Source organism: Myotis brandtii, unplaced genomic scaffold (assembly GCF_000412655.1).
Source record: "Myotis brandtii unplaced genomic scaffold, ASM41265v1 scaffold810, whole genome shotgun sequence".
Classification (NCBI taxonomy): domain Eukaryota; kingdom Metazoa; phylum Chordata; class Mammalia; order Chiroptera; family Vespertilionidae; genus Myotis; species Myotis brandtii.
This window is the reverse complement of record NW_005371274.1, coordinates 1708692-1717199: the sequence shown is the minus strand read 5'-3', so window position 1 is coordinate 1717199 and position 8508 is coordinate 1708692. Positions and strand designations below refer to the sequence as shown.

At 47.0% G+C, this 8508-nt stretch overlaps 1 long non-coding RNA gene across 1 annotated transcript; it reads left to right on the top strand.

Annotated features, from left to right (window-relative positions):
* The first annotated feature begins 6 nt into the window (after positions 1-6).
* Positions 7-7062, top strand: LOC106724380. Its single transcript, XR_001360151.1, has 3 exons — positions 7-1938; positions 5331-5468; positions 6129-7062. It is a non-coding gene; the product is annotated as an uncharacterized LOC106724380 (long non-coding RNA).
* The last annotated feature ends 1446 nt before the right edge of the window (positions 7063-8508 follow it).

Here is an 8508-nt window from a genome sequence, read left to right as displayed (position 1 = left end):
CCTCCCCTCTGACCCCCTCCCGACCGAGGAGCGCGGCGCTGGGCGTAGCAGCCGAGCCCGGGCGCGCGGGAACGAGGAAGTGCCGGGCTGGGAACACACCTCGGCTGGAACGTCCCGCTGGGCCGGAAGGTGGTCGTCTAGAAAGGGATTTCACGTCCACCGGCAGGTTTGGGAGCGCCCCACAGGCTGAGAAACCTCACCTAGGGAACCCTCAGAACCCCGAGGCCTCTCCAGCCTCTCCCATACTCCAGTGGCACCTGGTGCGCTGAAGCCTTTCATCCACCGATTTAGCTAAAATTGATCCAGGAGTGTCGGTCGGAGCAGGACTTTGGAAGTCATTTCGGCCTGCGCTGTTCAGGCTTCACCAAAGAAGCCCCACGGGTTTGAGGGGGTAAATTCCAAAGCACCTTGCAATGGATCCAGATTTGGGGGGAGGTGATAGGGGGAGAATTGTTTGTTTTATCATTGCTTAATAACGTGTGACTTGGGGGGGGGGGGGTTTCATCTCTCTGTGCCCCAGTTTTTTAATCCACAAAATGGGAAGAATAAGACATCTGATTGGGTAATTATGAGGATCATATAAAGAGATTAACACAGCACTCACCACACAATAATTGCCTGAGAAGTGTCATCAATTATTAGCTACTGAAATGAAAATACACGTAAATTTTGCATTCTGAGCAATGGTATAAAACGCCTTGGGGAAAAAGAGTGACCTTGAATAAACTTGACACCCCAGAAGGACAACCCAGTGCTCTCAGGTGCACACACAGGCTGTGAACGTGCCGCAGGCACCCCAGTTTGACAAGCAAGGAGAAATCAAACCCCCTTAGAGATGAGAAAACTATGGCACAGAAAGCGGTGCCTTGTCCAAGGAGGCCCCTGGTTAGTAATAAAAAGCCATGTCCCCTCCTCTGCCCCACACATTCCCACCACGCCCATGCCATCTAGTTTTGTTATAGTAAGTCAGGCAGTTAGAGAGTGTAAAGTGCACTTGTGGCCCTAACAGTGCCAACTCCCTCACCACCCACGCCATCACCCCCTCTCCCCTTTGCCACACTGCCAGGCCTCTCCCACTTGCCCTTCTGTCTTGTGAGTGTCTCTGTGTATTTACGAAGGGTCCAGTGTGGCAGTCTCAGTGCTTTCTGAGGGGAGGGGTGCGTTTGTGGGTCTGCTTATTACTGTGTCATATGGGTCTGAGTTGACAATGTGACCTCTGACCTGAGGGGCAGTTTGCATGTCAGTGGGAGATGTTCCACTTGAAGCTTGACTAACTCCAAGTTGTAAAATAACCAGTTTGCTTCCTGACACAGTTGAAAAGTGGCAAGAGATTGAAATTAAGGGAACTCAGATGGAAAGGAGCGTTGCCTGACTGGGGTCAGAGGACAATCGTTTTGTGTGAGGGAAAGGAAAGCTGTGTGTGTGAGAGGAGAGAGAGAGAGAGAGAGAAAGAGAGAGAGCGAATTCCATTATCCCAGGCTGAAGTGACATGGGGACAGAAAGGTTTCCCCAGAGTGGATAACCAGGGTGAGGTCTCTGAGCTAGGACTTCTCCATCACTACCCTCCAGGGTTCTCCCAATGGTAAAAGGGTGAGTGCAGAGGTTCCCAAGCTTTCTCCTTTCCATCGCCTTCATGGCACCCCTAGGCCAAAAAAATAACCAACAGCTCCATTTGTTAGGCAGCTGGTTCCAAATGACTTAACAAGACTTTATGTCCTAACAACTTAGTAGGCATCAGGATAAACAATAAATATGAATGGAAAAATAACATTTTTGTTTCATTCTTAGATAATCACAGTGACTTCCTAATGGGATGGTGCACCTGTTGAGCTCTACAAAACTGGGAATGAGATTGGGCACTGCCACCCACATTTCCTGCTCCACAGTGATTTTCATGTATCTGCGTTTAATCACAATGAACCCTGAGCACCCAGCTTTGTAAGTGGATTTAATGTTGAAACTGTGAGTGACCTAGAGCTAGCACTTCATGTGGGGTCCCACGGATATCGGGGAGCGCTGTTTCCCTGGGCACTGAGCACATGTGGGCACAGTGGTTAAGAACACGGGTTTGGAAACTCACCTGTCAGGATACGAATCTTGGCTGCACAACTCACCATGTGACCTTGAACTTTAGCTTCTAGTTCTTCGGTCTTTCCATATATAGAAAGGCTATAATAATAATAATACCAACCTCATAAGGTCTTTTTGCGGGGTGGGTTAAATGAAGTTCCTGCATGTAGAGCACATAGCACAATGGTCATCGAGCAGACACCAGGTCAGGCTCGATGCTCAACACTATATGGTCTTATGGACCAACCACACATACCCATTTGCAAAGACAGTCTCAGGTTATGAAATTACTGTTAGAACTCCCTTTCACTCTCAAATTGCCCCGGTTTGGAGGACAGACTATATGGTCTGACTATCTGTTTATTAACTCATTCAGTGCTCCTGCAAGTTGCAGACACTGGGATTCATCTCTAGGCAGTCACACCCCAGTGTCCCTTGCTCTTAACCACCAGAGCAGTACTTCTTGGGGAGATTTTGCACACACACACACACACACACACTGCAGAGATATTTGGTAATATTTGGACACATTTTTTATTGTCACAACTGGGGAGTTGCTCCTGGCATCCAGTGGGTAAGGGAGAGGCCAGGGCTGCCGCTGAACCTCCTACATGCACAGGACAGCTCCCCAATAAAGAATTGCCCCAAATGCTGATAGGGCTGAGGGCGAGAAATCTTGTACTATACGCTATGGCCTCTTGGGACCTCACCAAACTTTATCTCTTACTGTCATTTCTGTTGTGAAGTCCCACCAAGTGGCAAAAAGCTAGAAATGTTATCATTTTCCTGGTAGAAGTTACACTGAAAACTCTTGGGACCTCACCAAACTTTATCTCTTACTGTCATTCTCTGTTGTGAAGTCCCACCAAGTGGCATAAAGCTAGAAATGTTATCATTTTCCTGGTAGAGGTTACACTGAAAACTCTCTAGCCCAGCAGTTCTCAACCTGTGGGTCGAGACCCCTTTGGCAGTCGAACGACCCTTTCACAGGGGTTGCCTAAGACCATCCTGCATATCAGATATTGACATTACGATTCATAACAGTAGCAACATTACAGTTATGAAGTAGCAACGAAAATAATTTTATGGTTGAGTCACAACATGAGGAACTGTATTTAAAGGACCAGAAGGTTGAGAACCACTGCTCTAGCCCCTTTAACCAGCCCACGGTGGGCTCAGAGCGTGCTATGGGCCCAGGTGTGCACAGTTATCAAATCCCCTTGGTCCATGGGGCTGGGCCTGGAGTCATCAGGGTGGACCGACCTCACGTGTTCTTTGGAGACAAGACGGCAGGAAACCACAGGCAGAGCCCTGGTGAGTGTGGTATTTATTGCACATGGTCATTAATTTCTATTATTGTCATGCTCCTTTGCCTCTCCACTCTTAGATAAAATGGTAGCAATGGAAACAAGGACCCACCAAGTGTAAATATAGACAGTGTAGCTCTGAGCTAAAGGGAAGGTCCCATGGAGGGATGACTTCTGTGCCTGTTTATTTTATATTTTTAACCAAACAGGAGGGGGGGACTTTTCTGTGTCTGTTTTTTATTGTTTTTGTGGTGTGTGTTTTTTTACTTTTCCTCTAGAAAATTTTTATAAAGTTTGTATGCAAATGCTTACTGGCCCATTGCTTCTCTTCAAACCTCTCTGTGAGTAGTCTATCTTCTATCATCTATCTATCTATCCTCTACCATCTATCATCTATCTATCTACATATCTATCTATCTATCTATCTATCCTCTACCATCTATCATCTATATATCTATCTATCCTCTACCACTATCATCTATCTATCATCTAATCTATATATCTATTCTCTATCATCTATCTATCCTCTACCATCTCTCTCTCTATCTATCTATCTTTCTATCATCTAATCTATATCTCTATCTATTCTCTATCATCTATCTATCCTCTACCATCTCTCTCTCTATCTATCTATCTTTCTATCTATCATCTAATCTATATCTTTATCTATTCTCTATCATGTATTTATCATCTAACTATCTATCTATCTATCTATCTAGTCCTTGCAGAGATCAGAATATCTCCTTGCACCTCTGCTCCATCTTGTCAAGGATGGTCCCCACTACACGCCCCCCCCTCCAGTTGCCCTGAGCATTCACAGCCAAGTAACCCCCTCAACCAGGCCGGGGGGTAAAGGAGGGCCAAGTTGTGCTCGGAGAAGCTCGCTGTGCTCCTTCTTCAAGGAGGGACAGGGTTCCCAGGCAGACAAGCCACTGGGCGGAGTTCCAGCACTTGCAACAGTGGGGAAGGGCATGCGCTTCCATGTGCCTCAGGCCGGTCATCTCGACTGTCCACAGCAGGTCTACCAGCCAAAATAAAGAAACCCAAGTCGAAACTGGGCAATGAGAAAACTAAACCCAAGTGGAACGAGTGATCAGCCACCTGCTTGTGAAGTATTCACTTAGGAGGGGCCCAGGGCAGGGGTCTCAAAATGAGATGGGGCAGCCGGGCCACAGCTACCATACGCAATGCTTTATTTACATTAGACAAAGTGCCACCCTGAGCAGACAGTTAGGAAAAGGCAGTCCTTTCTCGGGGTGGATGCAGCATAGTCTCGAGCTTGGCAGCAGGGGTTTGGCTGGGTTTCAGCCCGTGTGACCCCGCAGGTGGGCGTCTGTGGCTCTGCCCCGTGGGTTGTGGGCTTGTGGCAGCCAGGGCCCATCTCACTGGCTCTTCTGCTCACTTGCTGGTGGTTTCTGCCCTCAAAGCCCAACCCCATGCCCCATCACACCGGGGTGCCGACTGGGCAAGAGTGTGTCCCCAAGCCAATCACTTGCCTGGGGAATTTCCTCAGCTCACTGTGGCGGGTATGTTGTCTGAGATGAAGAGAGGAGAGCAAGGGTCAGCCTTGTAGCAACTGTGAGGACTACGATGTGCAAAGAGGGGCTGACGCCTTCGCACTGGTGGCCAGGCCTGTCCGCCTCGGTTGGAATCCTAGTGTGACTTACCTTGGTTTCCTGAGGCAGATAAATAAGGTGGGGCCAGTCCTAAAAAAGCCTCTGCTTCACCCTAGCCAGTTTCCCTCAGTGGATAGAGCGTCAGCCTGCAGATTGAAGGGTCCTGAGTTCGATTCCGGTCAAGAGCACATACCTCAGTTGCAGGCTCAATCCCCCACCCTGATTGGGGCACATGAGGGAGGCAACCAATTGATGTTTCTCTCTCACATCAGTGTTTCTCTCTGTCTCTTCCCCTCCCTTCCACTCTCTCTAAAAATCAATGGAAAAATACCCTCAGATGAGGATTAACAACAACAACAACAGCCCCTGCTTCCCTGAAGGGGTTTTAGGAACCAATAATCTACGGAGGGATCAACCCCTACCTCTGAGGTAACTTTGGGGAGAAGAAACAATGAGGACCAGGAGGACTAGCAAGGTAGGGAAGAATAATAACAGTAATAGTAATAGTAGTAGTAATAATGATAATAATAATAATAGCAATCAAACACGTGCTAATTACCATATTTCAGGCTCTGGTTTAAGCACTTGTGTTAACTCATTTAATCCTCATAAGAACCCTGTGAGGTAGTGTGGTGGTTAGGAAATGGAGCTGGACACTCCTCCCTTCAAAAGGTGGAGCCTAAGCCTCTTCCCCTTGCTCGAGGGCTGGACTTATTTTCCTCTAAGGAGTGAATGTAGCAGAAATGATGCGATGTGACAAGCTAGGTCACACACAGGACATAGCTTCTGCCTGGCTCTCTCTCAGGTTTCACTTGTTCTAAGGGGAGGTAACCATCCTGTTGTGAGGACACCCAAACAGCCCACTGAGGAAGAAACTGAGGCTCTTGCCAGCCACATGGGCGAGCCACCTTGGAAACAATCTTCCAGCCCCAACTGAGCCTTCAGATGACTGCAGACCTAGTCCCCATCAGACTGAACCTCTTGAGAACCACCCAGCTAGGCTGCTCCTGTCCAACAGGCACTGAGAGACAATCAATATTTATTGCTGTTTTAAAACACTACATTTTGGGGTAATTTGTTTCACAGCAAAAGGTAACAAGTGCAAGTTGGTACCTGTATTATCCTTATTTTACAGATGTGGAGACAGAGCATAGAGATGACATGGACTTTACCTGAGGCTCTAGGAACTGAGATCTGAAACCAGGCCACCTGCTCCTGGCCCAAGTGCTTAATCCCCATGGTGAACCTGTTGACTCAGAATCTTAAGAAAACTGAGGCCTGGACAGGAGGCAGGGCTCAAGCAGTGGTCCCTACAGCTTGGCTGCTCTTGGGTCCCACTCATTTTCTTAGTGGCTCTAGTCTTTCTGGCCAAACTGGGAATTTGCAGGAGCATTTCCAATGCATGTCTTTCCTGCTTTACTTGCTCAGAATTAACTCCTTTTGCCTGTCGCCAAGATGTCTACTCGATGGAAGACCCATTCTCCCCAAACCCTGTTGTTTTAAAGATGGTCTTATTTAAATGGCAGCCAGATTGCCTCCAAGACAGGAGCTTAAACTCATAAAAGGGATCTTAGCGATCACTTTGTTCCATTTTTCCAAAGACAGATGCAATCAAAGCCTTTGAATATAAATTTTTAAACTCAGAATGGAAATCAGTATAGGGATGGTCCATCTCTATGTCAGGGGCGGCTTTTCTCTGTGGCCTCCTCTTGTCCAGGAGTCACACTGACCAGCCTAATACAAGAAGCAGTCCACTCAACACATGGCAATAGAGCTTGCACCACACGCCAGACACCAGCCCCAGCCCTAGATACGCAAAGACAGGAGGCTAGTGACGCCAAGCACAAGCCCAATGAGCCTTCTTCAGTCCAAGATGTGGCTTCATCGAAATCCTGCCTGTCCCGGGGAGACCACGGGCGAAGGTCTTACACAGTGTGTTGCATGATTCCTCTTGCATCACTTTTTTTCTACTTTATTGGTTCTATGTTTCTGATTACAAAACAGGAAGATTTGGAAAATGCAAGAAATAACTCAGAGAAAATAAACATAATCATTATTCTTCCATCAGATTTTGTTGTATAGCTTCCCAGTGTTATTTTTATTTTATTTTTTTCTGTGCGTCTGAGGCTATCTTAGGCGTATGGGTATTTTACAAATTAGGGGGTCATGGTTCACACACTATTTTGTAATGGGTACTAAAATTTTTTTCTGGGACATGACTTTTCTGTTCCTTTCTTCAGTTCCCCCAGTGCACATGACTGCCCCATGATCTAGTTTAGCCCATCTCCCACTGCCCAGGTCACCTATAAACCACACACCTATGAACCACACACCTTTAGACCACACACAATCTCCAGCAATGGTTCCCAGGGGCCAGTCCTTGCTTTAGTCTCCACTGGTCTAAAGTGACATTGGGGAAAGTATAGACCACGTAATTTATCACGAGGCTAAATACACCCACTTTTAATTGCAATATTATGTCCGGCGTTTTTTTGTTAAATTTCTTTTTCTTTTAGGACAGAATGTTTGTGGCCGTCATTAAAAAAAAATCGTATGTAAAAAAAGTTGACAATCCTAAGTGACTTACTGAGATTTATAATAGAAAGAATTATCCTGACCTATGCAGTCCTGAAGGCCAGGAATGTCTGCTCTAGGCCTCCAGAAGTCAATCAAGGCAGGCCAGCCCGGCTCCTGGCAATGACACTCGGATGTATATAAGTAAAGACCTCTGCATTCAGGAACACTGGGTGTTCATGCTCTTACGTCATCCTGAGGACAGCCCTCCAGAACAGGAAGTATCTTCTAGGGCCCAGCATGGTGAAGGGAGAGAGTTCAGCCCACAAGGTCCGTCAGCCCCTAATCCAGCAGACCCCCATCCCAGTGAGCTTGGAGGGGCTCTTCTCTGAGCTGCAGCTTTGTTTGAGCTGATGATGGGTCCCACACAGAGAACAGATGTGCAGATGCAGAATCGAACTGGATGGAACATTCTGGAATTCCACTCCAGGAACCACAAAGCTACAATGCATGTAAGTGGTCAGAACCCAGTCCTGGGGTTCTCTGCTGCTCCTGCTCATCCCTTCGCCCCTGTTCTGTTTAATCCAGCAGAATGGCTGTGGGCTTAACCACTCTGTGGCTGCCTGCCGAGGTGCGGAGACCTGGGTATGAGCAGCCACAAGCCCAACAGTGAACATTCGCTGGAAACGGCTTATCATTTAGGTGGCAGCCTCCAAGGTTTGATTCCAGTTCTGTAGCTCGCTGCTGTGCTCCCTTGGATGAGTGACATCATTTCTCTGGACCTCTGTTTCCTGGTATATGACATGGAATTAACAATACCTCTCTCATATGGCAAGGACTGAGTAAATGCAAGATTGTGTTATTGTTTCAGCCCTGACACATAGTAGATGCTTAACATATTTTTTATTTTTTTTTTATTTTTAAAAATATATTTTATTGATTTTTTACAGAGAGGAAGGGAGAGAGATAGAGAGTTAGAAACATCGATGAGAGAGAAACAT